The sequence below is a fragment of the Haliotis rufescens genome, unplaced genomic scaffold, assembly GCF_023055435.1.
Source record: "Haliotis rufescens isolate VD_foot unplaced genomic scaffold, xgHalRufe1.0.p SCAF_6, whole genome shotgun sequence".
Taxonomy (NCBI): domain Eukaryota; kingdom Metazoa; phylum Mollusca; class Gastropoda; order Lepetellida; family Haliotidae; genus Haliotis; species Haliotis rufescens.
In genome coordinates this window covers 49,935,914-49,954,724 of record NW_025964334.1, presented here as the reverse complement: position 1 = coordinate 49,954,724, position 18,811 = coordinate 49,935,914, and positions in this window count along the sequence as shown.

Sequence of the window (18,811 nt, the reverse complement as noted above, 5' to 3'; positions counted from 1 at the left end):
TGCTCCAAATGCATTATGGGCGGAAAAAAACATTTGCACCCGGTTTGGATGTGCAGAGGATATGACGACTGTCTGTAAATAATCGAGTCTGGACCAGAAGATTCAGTGACTGACATCATGCCCATCCATCTGCACAATTGGATTACGATGACATGCATCACATTTCGCCTCTTACGACAAGCTTGGGTAGCATAAGACCAATTCTATTATACACGGATCTTCACAAGTTCTCAAACTGGGTAGCATTTACAAAACATAGATGGAAAAAGAGGTATACCATTGTAGCATACGTTTTATCAGTAAATTAGGTAAAATTCGACATATGATGACATGATTATCTTTATCCCAGAATAAATATGTGAACGGTCTTCTAAAATGATAGTTGTTTTAACTTCTTGTATGTCTTTTCTATTTTGTAGCGGATTATTCCTAATTGTTAATCAATAAAAAAATAAGTTGTACAAGTTGACTAACCGTTTAACGATGTTATTTATTCTTAAATGAACACTTACAAAACAAAACTGATAAAAATGAGTATTCTTAAAGACATTCTTTCTGAAATATTTCATTCATTTAAAGCCTCCTTGAACTACACAATTGGAATGTGGATCGCTTCGTGTAGTCAGGTCTACGGAACCGCAATGCCCTGAGTTGCGCCCCTTTGGCTCGCCAGAAAACCAGTATCGAGAGTTCGAATCCCGGTTCACCTCTATTTTATTTCTAGTTTCGTCAGCACCATGCCCTTGCTCGTTGGTTTTACCCCACATTCATCTGACACGCCATGATATAACTGGAATACTGATAGCAGCGCCGTCAAACGAACTCGCCCACTCGTATAGTCAAATATAATAGGCGACATTGTGGCTTTAAGGTTTTTAAAACACAATATAGAGAATGAACATACACATACAATATCAACCAAATGTTTATCAGGCCAAGTGTGTGACATCATTCAAGCGGTCCACTATCTTAGTTAAGATACATCATCCAGATCCGACTACACATGCTACGTGATATATCAATTTTAGAAATATGAGCCTTGCCTCCCGAAGCCGCGAATACAAAAGTGGGATCCGAAAATACCAACAAATCACTCCCACAGCTGCATTCACCGACTCCGTTTGAGATTAATCTTCGGCAATCCGAAACTCACACACGATCCGATCCGAAAGTATGCACGGTGTATGGCAGTATTCAAATTGACGCGACAAGTATCGGATATGGTGGGTACAAATAGTAGACTCAGCAGCGATCCATTCAATGCTTCAAATGAACAATTAAAAACTATAGAGCTATTATTGTTATAAAAATAACGTTCTAAAGGTCTTAATTCTTATTTCAGTTAAGCAATACTTCTTTTCGTATAACAGTTAGTTTATGATATGTACTGATGAACGCACGGATAATACTGGGGATGAAAATGTGTATACATGTACGTGATTAAAAAAACAGCTGTACAGATTGTTTTTTTCCATGGTGTGTTATATTCGATTTGGGATTTTCATGTGTGTGTGTGTGTGTTCTAATTAATTTAATGGTATCTTTTTGTGTGAGCTTGCTTCTTTGGTTTGTGTTTGGAGTTTTCGTGGGTGGGTGAGTCATGTTTTTCATGTTATCATGTAAACATTAGTTATCGCTACAGCAAATTAAAATAAAACAGATCCCCGCTTAACCAAGTTCTCGATCCTAGAGATAATCGACTCTGGACCGGACAATCCGTGATTGGCATCATGAGCATCGATCCACGCAATTGGGACCCGATGATATGCATCAACCAAGTCAGCGAGCCTGACGTTAGTCGCCTCTTACAAGCACGGGTTTTGAAGACCTACTCTACCCCGGATCTTCAGATAGTTGACGATCCGAAACATAAGTTTCATTGAAATGGGTAATACTACAATTTGGTGTCATTAGATTCTACTTAAATGTCAAACCCTGCCCGTCACAGCACTGAAGTCCTGTTTGGGCATCAGCGTTGTACATGCACTGCGCGTACAGAACATTAAGGTGCCCGATCCGAACATATCAACAACCGTAGCGGCAAAACTGCGCTGGTCGACTCACAATGAGCTTAATCTTCACGTAACCCATTCTTTCCTTGTGGACGGGATCCGAAACTTGCTGAGGATGGTATCCGGAAAACAGCCGCGTATACCCTGTACGTCTGTCTGTCTGACACAAGGCAAGTGGTATGTAGCGTGGTGAGTTGTCGAGCGCCAAATGAGAAGCGTGAGTTCCTGTTGAACATAATGGTGTAAACAATTGACTCGGCGGTGGATTGGTATTTTAGTGCATATGATAAATATATATCATGTGAAACTGACATGTAAACTAGCCGGCTCGTTAACCATACTCTTCAATCACAAGCTGTCGCTCCAAACGTTAAATTCGGATCCCTCCACCAGGAGGATCATTGTTGGATCGATCTGTGAACATGTGAACAATTCTGTCCATCACATACATATGAGGGAGGCACTTTTGTTCTTAATGTTACTCAAATTCATGAAGAACATTTGTCTATTTTGTGTTAAACGTCTAAAGCAATAGAACACTTTTTGCAGGGGACCTGAATAACACAGAATTCCCAAGGTGAGTGAGTGAAACTTTGCTTAATGTCCATCAGCAATCTGCGTAGAAGACGTATTATGTATACTTTCAATATGGCTGTCCTGGTCGCCATGTTTGAAATCAGATCGGAATTCTAAAAGCAAATATTACACACATTTGTGTTTCGCCTACCCCTGCAAATATTTCCAAGCGTCAAAGGCGGATATGAGATATTGCATATGCACACTGGAATTATAGAATCCTTCCTAATTATTCTCACCACACAAAATCTGGCAAAAGACCCAAAGTTCCGTACCCATAACAGCTGGTTAGGAATTTGTTATTTGTGAGTATAATGACATATACAAATCTTCACCGTCAGCATAGAGCGGAAAATCCCGACTGAATCGTACATTTGTTTCAGTATCCTCTCTGAAGTATGTTTATGGACAATCGAAGGGGATTTTGGCTCAACTCGCCTATTCAAACGACACTCATGCTTAAATGAACAACTACAGTTGTTGGTATCCATCTCTCTCTATCAAAACTGTTAAACTGGTGGTTTGAGCCACTATTTGTGGCCGTACACGTCCGCGTTCTCCTCCAATCCAATCATCTGATCCGATCCGATACTGCCATAGGCAAGTTATTCGCCTCACGACAGAGAAATGCTGCCACTAAATGATCCAACTCCATAACGTGTTAATTTGCCTCTGCCGATCCGCCATGTCATTAGGGATCCGATATTATAGATTAATCTCGGGGATGGTGGAGGGATCCGAATTTAACGTTTGTCATGGCAGTTTGTGATTGAAGGGGTATGGTAACCAGCAAGGCAAGTTTACCGGACGCTTTGTGCTCCGTATGTCGCTCATGAATACAACTTTGCCAATCCCCCAGTCTAGTCAATTGTTTACACCGTTATGTTCAACAGGAACGCACGCACCTCCCTCCCTTTGCTAGCAACAAACACACTGGTCGTACCGAGCGGACTTGTTCTCCCTGCAAATGACGAATCTACAGCTGGTTTGTGGTATTCAGCTCGCTGATAAACGTTGTGTCATTTCACTCGCTATGCATACTTTCGGATCGGGCCCGTTTGAAAGCGTTTCGGATATGTGACGATTAATCTGTGCAATGGTTTGTCACAGTGATTGTGTTGACGTGGCTGCATATATTTTCGGATCACAGCCATCTGCCTACAAATGTAGTCAGGTTGCTTTACTTGGGTTGGATGTGAGTAGAATACATGCGTGCTGTTTGTTTTCTTGAAACAGGTCGACCTTGAATTTTAAAACATTTGAGACACAAAATAAAAGGACAATTACGATTCATAGATATGTAACTGTTACTGTTCAATGAAACCTGCACTACTCGCCATAATTTAAATTCCTTCTGAAAATTACTGAAAATACATGTACGTGAAAAGGGGTTGTTCCACGCTCCTAGCACTGTTAGTTGCTTGGTTGTTGTTTAACGCCGCACTGAGCAATATTCCAGTTATTAATATCATGTGCATCGATCCACGCAATTGGAAACGATGACATGCATCAACCAAGTCAGCGAGCATGATGTCAACCACTGAATTGTCTGGTCCAGACACGACTATATACTGACCTGTCACATAGCTAGAATATTGCCGAGTGCCGAATGCAATAACAGAATCCATATATTTGCTTTCTTTTGTTTGTTGTTTAACGCACCACTCAACATTATTCCAGCTACATGCCGGCGGTCTGTAAAAGACAATACAGTGATTGATAAGCGAGTCTGACCACCCGATTCCGTTAATCGCCTCTCACGACAAGCATAGTCGCCTTTCATCGTGAGCATGGGTTGCTGAAGACCTATTCTACCCCGGATCCCATATATTTGCATGTTTACAGACAGTACCATTTCTGCCAGAGGAAGAACAAATAGCACACCTATTTGTTAACAATTTCAAATAAACATTACACCCAATAAGTCCAACAATAAGAAAGACATTCCATAAAATGATATAATTTATCAACAAGTCTTCATGTAATCATATTCATCTTTTGCCCACTATTCATCTCATGATAATAGAACCCGTACCCGCGATTATCCTGAGTAGAATAAGTCTTCAGCAACCCATGCTTGTCGTAAGAGGCGACTAACGGGATCGGGTGGTCAGGCTTGCTGACTTGTGGGAAGCATGTCATCGTATCCCAATTGATGCTCATGATGTCAAATCACTTGATTGTCTGATCAAGACTCGATTTTTTTTCAGACCGCCGTCTGGAAGTTAGTGAAAGTTTTAAGTTACAAGATATATTATTTCAGTTTCATAAAATTATTGTACTGAATACTTTGTAGCAGATGAAGATTAAGTGTGACTGAAAATGTATGTCATTTCGGATCCAAAATCCTGACGACCTCTCCAGCCGGAAGCATTCCGGTAACAACGCCATACATTTTCAGAGCCTCCTGTTTGACAGACGGGTCATCACCTTTCTCTTCTTCCTTTGGGTTGTATTCAGCTGCCCGACTGATGTCTCCGAATCGTTCAGTTAAGAAATCCTACTAATGGAGACATCCACACTGAAATCCAAGCTGCCAAGATTACACTGCAGAGTGTAGTAAGTTAGTTTAGACTGAGACAGGAAACTAACTCTGCAAATGTCACAATCTATAGGTAGTCGTGTAATGTGACAGTGACTCTATTGTTGAAATGTTCACACCCACTGCTGTATGTTCACCTGTACTGTAATAATCACCCGTGAAGATCACTATATTCACTCACCTCGGAATGATTCCATGCACATCCTTTCTGCAAACGTTTGACTTCTTTAAATATCTTATAAATCAACATTACCTTTTTTGCTTACCTTTAATATTGCTTCGCTGCTTATAGTTGCACCCTGACTTAGAGATGGTAGACTGGATTTCCCAATGCTACTCATTATCGCAGTGGAGCCGTGAAGATTCCGGGGTACAATAGGTCTTCAGCAACCCATGCTTGCCGTAATAGGCGACAAACGGGATCGGGTGGTCAGGCTCGCTGGCTTGGTTGATACATGTCATCGATCCCAATTGCATGGATCAATGCTCATGATATCAGTTACTGGATTGTCTGGTCTAGACTCGATTATTTACAGACCGCCGTCATACAGCTGGAATATTGCTGAGTGCGGCGTTAAACATCAAACAAACAAACAATATTATCGCAGTGATACAAGCTTAGCTAATCCAAGAAATGACTGTTGAAGGGCATGTTCTACAAGGGTCAAGACAGGGCTTTGAAACTACCAGAAAACAGCTTATCGACATTCTCATGGCTTGAAGTTGATCAATCAATTCTGCGGGCTTCTGCTTTGATTACAAACTTCAAGACCCGTGAAGATTCCGGGGTAGAATAGGTCTTCAGCAACCGATGCTTGCCCTAAAAGGTTACTATGCTTGTCGTAAAAGGCGACTAACGGGATCGGGTGGTCAGGCTCGCTGACTTGGTTGATGCATGTCATCGATCCCAATTGCATGGATCGATGCTCATGATATTAATCACACTCGGCAATATGATTTGGTTGATACATGTCATTGTAACCCAATTGCGTGGATCGAGGCTCGTGATGTCAAACTCTGGATTGCCAGGTCCAGACTCGATTATTTACAGACCGCCGTCATATAGCTGGAATATTGCTGAGTGGGGCGTTAAACAACAAACCAACAAACTTCAAATTGTGGCCTGAAACACTCTCAGAACAAGAAGGTTTATGAGACATTTTTTATATCAAAGATTTTCGAGCAAATAAAATAAATTGTAAAGTTCAAATTACCATGTGATTTTTTTTCACGTATAAATAAGCGAATGCAGAAACTAAGGCGTTCCTTATTGGTATTTTGGACATATTTTTCAGTGTTTCAAAATGCTTTTGTTTCACATTTTTTTAAATTCTGTCCTTATAATCCTATTGCAATTAGTACGGTCAATATTATCCATATTGTGGTTTCATTAGATACATATTATTTCTTGGTTTCAACTAATTCTGGAACTAGAGCCACAATGTTTTATACACAGAAACATACACATACGTGTATCGCCGGGTTACCTATATTCGAACCTCACCTATACCTGAACGGTCAGTTTGTTCTTAATTTCTCGCGTTATGAAGAGGGAAGTAACGAGAGTAAGGGAGCCAACTTCTCAGGAAGCACCTCCGCTATCGCTTATGCAAAATGCCCCGTCTCAAACTGCCAGGCGTAAGTATTGGTTTTTAATTCCAATATATATGTTACATTTTAAGTTGAACACGTGTGATGAAGATACTATTAGGGTAAAATCCATAAAATCAAGGGTAGCAGTGTCTGTACCTGTGAGAGCGCCGTCTGCTTTGTTGACATCTATAGTGTTCTGACGTCATAACACGTAAGGGGCTTAAATCCGTCCAAATTATTAAGACTATGGAAATGTTTTCCGGCAATTGATATGGGAATTTCAACGTTTCTAATTTGTATTTATTTCAGATTATTAGTCCCAGTCCTATTACTCATCCCATGGCCCATACCCCCATGGAAATTTTCTCAAACCAATTACAAATAAGTGATGCTTGTTTAACGCCATACTCGGCAATATGATTTGGTTGATACATGTCATTGTAACCCAATTGCGTGGATCGATGCTCATGATGTCAAACTCTGGATTGCCAGGTCCAGACTCGATTAGTAACAGACCACCATCATATAGCTTGAATATTGCTGAGTGTGGCGTTAAACAACAACTAACCTAACCAAACCTAGCTATACTATATCCTACGTAGGAGATAGTAAGTCCTACGTAAGATATACCAAGTCCTTCGTAGGAGATACTAAGTCCTACGTAGGAGATACTTAGACCAAAAAAATAAATAATCAGCATGGCCCCACTACGCTTCCGTGCATGCTTGCCGTAAAAGGCGACTATGCTTGTCGTATAAGGCGACTAACGGGATCGGGTTTTCAGGCTCGCTGACTTGGGTTGATGCATGTCATCGATCCCAATTGCATGGATCGATGCTCATGAAATTAATCACTGGATTGTCGGGTCCATACTCGATATAGTCATATAGCTGGAATACTGCGAATTGCGGCGTTAAACAACAAACCAACCAACCAACCTACCTTTGTGAAGATATATACTGTTCTTATGGTCGACGAAAGGATATTCTGCTGTCTTTGCAAAGCTTCGTCTTTTCCATCACAGGAGTCAGACCTAGTCTACGTTACCCAGTTGCAACTTCATTCGTTTATAACTGAATATTTCTAACAAGCACATATTTTGTAGTGATTATTAGTTTAGAATATCAACATTTGTTAAGTCTTCAGCTAAAAGACGAATTGTCACGATAGAAGATAGCTGGGAAATAGCAATGAAAAACGGTATATTGCCACGGTATTTTCAACTTCAGAAAACGACGAGGCATTCTGTCAGTCTGGGCTAACATATCGCATCGATGAAAAATGCAAGCTCATTTATTTATCAGCCTTTGTGTTACTTCCCACGACAATTCCAGGCATTCAAGCAATGTATAGTTATCATACTTCCATGGACTTCAATGTAAATAAATTGGAGATACGCCCACATTTGCAGCACACAGACATATTGGACAGGCCTTTACCACTGATCTAAAGTTTGTATGCATCCGTGCCTTTACAAATAATGGAAGAAGAAATATAACATTTAGAATAAAACAACTGATTTTAAATGTTACTTTTATGTCAAAATTAAAATAACATGTCTATCAAGCAATCACTGGCTCAGTTGCTATTAATATACATACCAGTCATTATAAACTTTGAAATAAGAGATCTACCTGATATCGTAAGTCCGTATCATTCACAGAATATTTACATTTACTACGCTTTTAAACGTAGAATTTCTGTCATTTTAATTGTGGCTAAAATTATGTACAATCGCCAGCGACAGAAGGGATGATGTAAATCCTGCTAGGGTCCATGCAGGTAGCAAAGGTACTGTAAGTCCCCTTGGTCCCTAGTATGGTGATCTACCTTCAGTTGCTGGCGAGCTATAGCCCGTTTTTATAATGTAATGTATATGTTTAGTGCTATTGATTTTATGATTACATACTAGTTTTAAATTTATTGCTGTGATAAGTCTAGTTGTTTTACTGTCCCTCGTTGACAGGTTTTTATATCCGTTTCAATATATGTATTATATTTAACTATTGATAGTCACGATATGGCTGAAATATTGCCGATGTGACTTAAAATTTTAACTCACTCACTCACTCAGAGATCTACGCATATATTCTGCCCAGAACAAAATGTGTCCCTCTTTTAAGTGGTCATCACAGGTGTTAATTCATTGATCCATCATATCCTACAGAATTCTGATACTCATGCTCTTAAAATGGTTGTAAATTACAGAGATTTGTACAAATCATACTGACTACCCCAAAAGACGTGTATGATACATAAATACATGTAAATCATAGTTGTACCTTTTAGTTTTAGTAACATAATATTTATCATTATGTTGATAAGTTTTTTACGACCCATACACGGTCCTGCTGTAGCTATGTATCCTGATTTTCATTCAACAGTACTTCAAGCTTTCTACAGTACTAAGTCTATTTATTAAATATTATTATCATATAGCAAACATGATTTTAGAAAGTTTATAATAAAATATTCTGATGATGGCATAAAAGCAAACTTAACCCCACAATCATTCCACGAAAATGCATTTAATTATTAATGTTATTTGTTTTTGCATATAACAGATTATACTTATAAATGTTACAGCCAGTGTCTATAATCAGGCATATGTATATTGACCGAATCACGCAAGCAATGTATATACTGTCTTACATTTTAAATCAGTATACATATTACTGAAATGACTCCTTAATTCAATCTTATTTTAATATCAATCTATTTTATTCTTATTAATATCTTAGTAACTTATGTAAGTAATTAAAAATGTTCCCACGGTGAATTGATTGGTTCTTCAAACATGAATGTATTATACTAGTCCTTTTTCATGTCACATATCTTTATTGACATAACATGCAGTTCATTAACAGATAGTGACTGCTAAAAAGTCATGCATGTGTAATCTTATGCTAGTATACATAAACAAGTATAGCAAGACATCAAACAAAATAATAACAGTAATTGTGCAATGCAGATATCTGTTGGTGTAAAGAGAAAATAGAATAACATTAATAATTTGTTTATGTGGGAATTCGAAACATCAGTTTACTTTAAGGAAACAAAAAGCAAGGCCTAATGAAATTAAGAATGAGCTCTATCTGTATCACAATCATCTGGTGATTGTCAAAACAATGTACACACTGGATGTACACACTGCAATGTTAATAGAATCATCATTATAGCGATTGGAAATAAGTATGAATTTATTGTTCCAGTTTATAAGATAAAAAATTGTAGTTGTAAACGAACCTTTGAATATGTATTTAAACTAATGTATAAAGTGTTTTCTAATTTTTAAAATTAAAAAGGCCATATTAATATATATCAAATTGAAATATAATCATGGTAGTATTTGGCAAAAACCTGGCACCATTCATCCATAAAATCATTTATAACAACATGCACCAACTGACTCTTAAATATCTAAATAGATTTCAGAGATTTCAATTTCTTTAAGATTGAAAATTATATAATGATATCTAGTTGATGACATAATTTCGCAGTGCCTGTTTCTTTTACAATATCTTGAAAACCTGATAAATACATGTGTTGCTGTCAAAATTCACAACATTTAGGCTACTGGCAACTTTTACGTTGCATAAAACCTTCACAATTCGCGTACCGCATCACCTAATCGCTGTACTGAAATGTATGCATATGATGTTGCCTTCACGGCGATAGTACAACATAGATATGGGAACGTGTACAATGAAAATCTATTTCGTTTTTAAAAGTGTGATATTCAAACATCAAGGGCAACTCTTTCAGTACCGATTGAAAAACGTCAACAAAGCGACCTGAAATGAACGATCAGTTGATCTCACCACCTCGCTTCGAACGGCTATCTAGTGGTTAACTATACAATATAATCAGTCGTGGTCATCCCTGATTTATCATTGAATCACGGAACATTTATTTCCGGACACGACAATAGGTAAATTATTGTTAAGGCGAAAAGATATACTGTCTACACACCAGCGCGACCGTTGCCGATAGAGGTGAAGGTTAACTGGTTATACTGGTTAACTGTCTATATGCGTCATAGTCACATGTAGTGCTCGTACCGCGCACACCACATGCGCCGTCAGTTTAAGGTTCGACCGTCCGGATCAGCGCACCTAGCGCGTTAGTGAAAAGATAAATTGAAAAAGAACGCCCATTTGGAAACGATGACATGCCAAAAAACCAAGTCGGCGAGCCTGACCACCCGATCTCGTTAGTCGCCTCCTACGACAAACATAGTCACCTTTTACGGTAAGCATGGGTTGCTGAAGACCTATTCTACCCTGGATCTTCACGGGTCCGATAAACAGTGATACAGGTCCAACCTACAAAAAAAAAACCCGTACCCGTGAAGATTAACGGGATCGGGGGGTCAGGCTCGCTGACTTGGTTGATGCATGTCATCGGTCTAAATTGCGTGGATCGATGCTCATGATATTAATCACTGGATTGTCTGGTCCAGACTCGATTATTTACAGACCGCCGTCATATAGCTGGAATATTGCTCAGTGCGGCGTTAAACAACAAACCAACCAACCAATTCAACCAACCAACCAACCAACGTACAATCCTATAACATTAAAAACTTATATAAAAGTTAAAAAGATGTAATGGCCACATATCTACATTAATCAAATTTACATACTTTCATTTCAGACTGGTCCTTCCAAACATGTAAAATCCAAACAGATTGGGTTAACATATCTCCAGAAGAGCTTGCCAGAAGTCTGCGATCATTTTATGCTGAGACTAGACCGAGAACAAAGTCTCAGTCCGATGATGTTTATCACAAAAACACAATGTGGAACCTTCGGTCTGCACTCAAAAGGCATCTCAGGGTTATCGGAGGAGATACTGACATTGTGAAAGATAAGGCATTTCACAGGGCTTATGATTTGTCGAATGGTCAACTGATCATGAAACAAAATGTCAGAGCTGGCTTGTCCAAGGCAACGATGCACAAGCCGATCATTGACAAGGGAGATATCGTTAATTTCAGAGAATATCTTAATCATGATACCCTAACGTGTTTTGCAGAAAGTTTCGTTTGACGTAGCCATTCATCACGCCAAAAAAAGGCCTAACCAGGGGGTCTTGATGATGGTGAAAGCCATGCGGCTGACAAACGCGTGTATGCGACAGGCACATATAATTGTCCCGTAAAGTCTCTAAAATTGCTCATTGAGAAATCCCATCCTGATGCAGTCAGTCTGTTCTGTATTCCAAAATCAAATGTGTGGTTCTCCTCTAAACCGCTCTCCAAACGCCAATACGGGAACATTATCCGTACAGTTTCCCAAGAAGCTTGGTTGAGCCACATCTATACACCCCACAGTGACAGGGCGACTGCTACTCAAGCGTTGAGTGACGCCACCGTTGAATTACGTCACATCATGTTTATGTCAGGGCACTTCTGGCCAACAGTACATGGTTAGTTCTGTACTTCGAAACATTGGATTGGAGTAAGCCGCCTATCGGCAGCCATCTGCGACGGTTTCAAGGCCGCCGTCAGAAGGCAATGATGCACAGCATTCAGCTCAGCATTTGCCAATGTTTCAAAACCTGCCGTCACAGGTGGCAACTTTATGTCCCGAAGTAGTTTTCACAACTGCCCCTTCAACTTTAACTTCGCTTGTAAACAATAAACTGGCGACACAAATTCCGTCTCGACCGCTCTCACGATTTGCAAAGTACTTGCTTCACTGTATAAGTACGCGATTTTCACCGCCAAACTGATTTACAGTTTCACCAATGTTTGTCAAAAATTGTTCTTAAAGTTTTGTTAACAGTTTATGAATTGTTGCAAAGTATTAAACTTTATAAATGACAAAAATAGTGTTCTGTTTATTTATTGAATCTATTTTGATGGAACTACTTTTCTAAGGTGCATGGATATGTAAACAGGAAGTCGAAAGAGGTCGGCCGTGTACTATATGAACGTATAACAATGTTGATAGATTGTTGCAATAAAAGGTATGTGTACCGTAACACTTGAAAAGAAAAAATATAAAAATTGAACTTCACTTTGTGTGAGTTCATTGGCCATGGAGTATTAACCTTCACACACCAATGAACTTACACAAAGTGAAGGTCAATTCTTAATTAGTCTTTGTCTTTTTGATGTGTTGAACTTGAAGCAACACTAAATATAGGTTCTTATATTCATAGAAATCTGTTTAGTATGGTTCACATTTCAGGGAAGCCTTTCCTGAATTTCTAAGGATATGGATAAAGAATTCATCTTGGGTCACAGAATATCTTGTAATGCTGGATATATCTATGTAGAGGTTTACCATGTGGGTAATATCATTGACTGTCCGTGAAGATTCCTGGGTAGAATAGGTCTTCAGCAACCCATACTTGCCGTAAAAGGTGACTATGCTTGTCGTAAAAGGCGACTAACGGGATCGGGTGGTCAGGATCGCTGAATTGGTTGATATTGCGTGGATCGATGCTCATGATATCAATCACTGGATTGTCTGGTCCAGACTCGATTAATTACAGACCGCCGTCATATAGCTGGAATTTTGCTGAGTGCGGCGTTAAACAACAAACCAACCAACCAATATCATTGACCACGTGTATTACTGTTTGCAAAATGTCTATTGGAAACATATTTACATTCTAATTTGCAGGGGTATTGTTAAATGTATGTTCAGGATTTGTTAAATTTCAGTGTTACCAGATTGATCATAAATCATGATACCTGGCATTGAGACATATCATTATTTGAAATCAACATGCAATAACATCATATCCTGATAAATGAAATTTATGTAAAATATATTAGTGAAACTATATAGTTTTTGCGAAGCAAAATCTGATGATTTGGAGTGAAAGAAGCTCACATAAAATACAACTGTAATTGAATACATCAACGGTGTGCTCTCTTGAATGAAATGCATTTGAGCAAGATTGATGTAAATTTGTAAATCCAAAATAGTTCTGTAAAATGTTTTTTTGTTTAACGCCGTACTCAGCAATATTCTAGCTATAATTCCCAGCTAGCACACCTGCATCGGCCATCGCCGGCAATATCGGCATCGGCAAACTGCAGCGGTGCGCTGTCGGGCCAATGCTGGTGATTGGCACTACACTATTGAACCTAATATATATTATTTGATTTTGTCTAGTAAAAAAAAATTGTCGATTACAATGTGAGGTTGGATTTCGTTTGTTTTTTGTTTATCGCCGCACTCAGCAATATTCCAAATATATATATATATATATACGGCGGTCTTGTAAATAATCGATTCTGGACCAGACAATCCAGTGATTGATATTTTGAGCATCGACTCTCGCAATGTGGAAAGGATGACATGCATCAACGAAGTCAGCGAGCCTGACCACCCGATCCCGTTAGTCGCCTTTTATGACAAGCATAGTCGCGTTTCGTGTCTTCAAATTTCCTGCTACATGTTTCTGATTTATTAGCATATATTTAATATCATGTTTGCCCTATTAAGCGTCCCTGACACTTAGTATGGTAATCTTCCAAAGGATATTTCAAGCTAACTTATTTTTTATGGACATACAAGATCAACTGCACACCAAAAACTGTTCTTCAGCAAGATAGTGGGAGGGGGGTTATCATGTTGTTATTGAGGATGTTTACAGGGCTCAATAAATAGGGTAATATGTCAATTATAGTTTTGGTTTGGTTTGTTGTTTAACGCCGCGTTGATGGTTCACTTTTTGTAGACGATTTCAACATTTCTCTCGACTTGTTAAAAATAGTTTCAAATTCCGAGTGGGGAGGGGATCAGACAACCCTCCTTCACGTGTACAGATCGTTAATACGCTCCAAACTAGACTATGGTTCCATTGTCTATGGTGGAGCCTGCAAAAGCAATTTAGAAAAAATGGATACTATACACCATCAAGGCCTAAGACTCTGTCTTGGAGCTTTTAGGACCTCTCCGTGGACAGTTTGTATGTGGAGGCAGATGAACCTTCACTCGAACTGCGCCGCATTAAACTTTCAATGCAATATATCACTAAATTGCACTCAAAAAAATCTAATCCTGCAAACAATTGTGTTTTCCACCCTTAATATGAAAACCTGTTTCAAAATCTATCAAAGCTGGTTCCACCACTTGGAATCAGAATTCAACCACACATCACTGCAGCTAAAATAGATTTAAATATTATATCACCTCACCGTATTCTGTCTTCTCCCTGGCAGATGGTTAAGCCAGAAGTAGATCTCGCTTTAACCAATCTAAAAAAGTCGGATACCAATCCTTTGGTATATCAACAATCATATAGATTCTAACCAATATCGCTCCAAATATAATTCTCACAGGTCCATTTTTACAGATGGGTCCAAGGATGGTGGCAAAGTTGCAAGTGCCACCCACCATCACTGGATCCAGGACTGTCTCCTCAAGAATCCCAGATTTTAGTTCAATTTTAATGCTGAGGCCAAAGCTATCCTAAAGCTATCCTAACAGCTTTGACCTATATTCAACAAGACCAATCTAAAAATTTCATAATCTTCTCTGTTTCGTTATCTTGCCTTCAGGCACTTAAAAGTGTCTCACCACATCACCATATTATCTTTGACAATTTAGAACTCTATAATGATCTTTTTACTGGCCAAAGTGACATCGTCTTTTGCTGGTTACCAAGTCGTGTAGGCTTAACAGGTAACTCAAAAGCCGATGCTGCAGCTAAAGCAGCTCTTGACAAACCGTTATCTCCACTTCTGACCCCGTACAGTGATTTCAAACCAACCATCAAATCTTATACTCGGGATCTCATGCAAAAGATGTGGGACACCCAAGTAGGAAGCAATAAACTACACGAATTGAAACCAACAATCGGTCATACCCGTAATATTCTCACGCTTTAGGGATGATTTGCAGCACTTGAACAAGCCCTAGGCTGTTGCTGCCTCTGACGAGTAAATAATGGAGAACGACATTCTGTGTTCCGTCTTGTATTTATTGCCATACATACGCGGGTGGTACATCCGGTAAAACAGGGGGTCCCGACGGCTAGGTCGCCAGGGGAGATTACTCTAATATGTTATACACCATCACAGCCGCTAGTGGCATAATGCAGTATAACAGTAAAATACCTACTTGGGTTGTCAGTCAAGACATGGCGAGGTCGTTCTACGACGATGTCGTATTGGCCACAGTCGGTTTACACACGAATATCTTCTTAAGACAGATGAGGACGAACCTTGTGATGAAAGGTTCACCGTCAAGCATATATTGCTTGACTGTGTGGACTTTGCAATCGCAAGGGATTCACATTATCAAAGTGTAAATCTAAAAGATCTCTTTTCCCGTGTCAGCGGGCATCTCATCATAAATTACTTGAAAGAAATTGGTCTGTATAATACATTTTAAATATTACTGGTTAAATTTTAACTCTCACTCACTTAACGCCGCACTCAGCAATATTCCAGCTATATATGACGGCGGTCTGTAAATAATCGAGTCTGGACCAGACAATCCAGTGACATGAGCATCGATCCACTCAAATTGGATCGATGACATGCATTAACCAAGTAGGCGAGCCTGACTACCCGATCCCATTAGTCAAACAAACAAACGACAAACTGAAGTTTCCGAAATCATGCAATGATAATTTTATTTTATTTCAATTTAAATGTATTATGTAGGATGAGTAACAATAACCATATATATATATTGTTTACTGCCACGCTTACATGTGACCATTGAAGATCCGGGGTAGAATAGGGCGTGTCGTAAGAGGCAACTAACGGGACTTGGTTGATGCATGTCATCGTATCCAAATTGCGCGGATCGATGCTCATGCTATTAATCACTTGATTGTCTGGACCAGACTCGATTATATACAGATCGCCATCATATAGCTGAAATATTGTTGAGTGTGGCGTTAAACATCAAACAAACATTGAGCGTGTTAAACTGTGACGTTTTATCACAACATCGTTTAGCAAACCAGTATGATATTGTGCCTGACGTCGTCTGTGACATTGTACTAATATGTAGCGAATTAATGCCTCATGTTTATGGCAAGAGCTGTTCTTGATGTAACAGAAACATCATTGTTGACGTTATGTATAATGACGTCACAATACTAATGGCGTCATGACATATCTATGCGATTGTCATATAAGACACCATCATCTTCAATATCGCTTATAAGTTTTCAATGGTGGAAGACGTGATTACTGAATCGATGTAATTCTTCAGAAATTATGACAATGTGTTGGACAGTCTCATTAAATTCATTGCATAATCTATATTTCATATTCACATTTTGAAGCAAAATCACATATTGACGGTTTCGAGTTGGAAGTGACTGGTCCAGAGCAGCAAAAAGAAACCCTTCCGTTTCACTTTTCAAGCCAGCCGACCTCATCCAAGCGATGGACTCTGCAGGGCTCAACACACTGCACATGAACTCGATGCAGTGGTCGTTCAGATATCCTCTCCTTGAAAAACAGTCTTGGCCGATTTGATATGGCACTTCGCTTGGTTGACACTCATTGCTGGACAGTACAGAGCCATCGACAAAATCAGCACTGACACTACGATTATGTCCCACACCCTTGGCTCGTTTGAGTAAACTTTGGAATGCCTTGTTTTCATCATGAGTCTTGACATGCTTTACAAGAGGATAATATTTCTCCTTTCAGGCTTTTGTCTTCTCCTCCTTGGCAAATTATCAGACCGGAACAAGACAGTACTCTTACACATTTTAAAAAATCAGACACAAATAAATTAATATATCAACAAGAATATTTACAAGTTAGAAATAAATATGAATCCCATCGTTCCATTTTTTACAGACGGATCCAAGGATGGTAGCACAGTCTCAAGTGCTGCTGTCATGGGATCCAAAACCGTACCATCCCGATTGCCAGACCATAGCTCAATTTTCACCGCTGAAGCCAAAGCAATATTAGCTGCTTTGGAATATATCCCAAAACAGTCCAACCGTAAACGGTTCATCATCTTTTCAGATTCATTATCGTGTCTACAGGCAATAAAATCTAGCCCTACAAGTCATCTATTCACTTTAGATATTTTAGAACTATACAATGACCATGCTACTGGCAAATACGACGTCGTCCTTTACTGTTTGCCTCGTCATGTTGGAATCATGGGTAACACTATGGCTGATGCTGCAGCGAAGGTGGCTCTCTGTGACACCACTTCTGTTACCATACAGTGACTACAAGCCTGTCATTAGATTCTATATCAAAGTTCTAATGCAAAAGAAGTGGGACACCCAAGGTGGTACTAATAAATTACATGCAAACAAACCAACTATCGGTTACACCTACTTGGGTTGTCAGTCCAGGTTTGAAGTCATTATGCGACGATGTAATATTGGCCATTCTCATTATACACATGAATTATTATTATCCTCCATTCTGTGTCCCTTGTGATGAAAGACTATTGATTTTTCCATCATAAGGGATAATTATTTTCATTTTTCATCCATCAAGGATCTTTTTTATCAGATAAGTACTCATTTAATTATTTATTTATTTATTTTAAAGAAATTGAATTATTAGATAGATTAATAGATTTTAATTTGGTAAAAATGATTATATAACTGATAAAATAATTGTCCCCTGAGAGGGTACATAAGTCCCATTTCATTCAAAGTATTTTGTCAATTTCCATGGTTTTAATCGCAGAACGCTTGTTTGGTTTTAAATGCTTTGGCTTAAACTTTCTAACAATCATCAGTTGCCAGAGGGATGGTGTAAATCCTGCTGGGGTACCACGCAGGAAGCAGATGTACCGTAAGTCCCCGTGGTCCCTTGTATGGTGGCTTAACTTTTGTTGCTGGTGATCTCTAGCCTACTTTTATAATGTATTGTACTGATTAGTCAAAGTTTTATAGTTACAAACTATTTTTATATCTATAGCTGTGATACTCTAGTTCTTTTACTGTCGACCCGTGAAGATTCTGGGGTAGAATAGTCCTTCAGCAACCCATGGTGACTATGCTTGTCGTAAAAGCGACTAACGGGATCGGGTGGTCAGGCTCACTGATTTGGTTGATGGATGTCATCGATCCCAATTGCGTGGATCGATGGTCATGATACCAATCACTGGATTGTCTGGTCCAG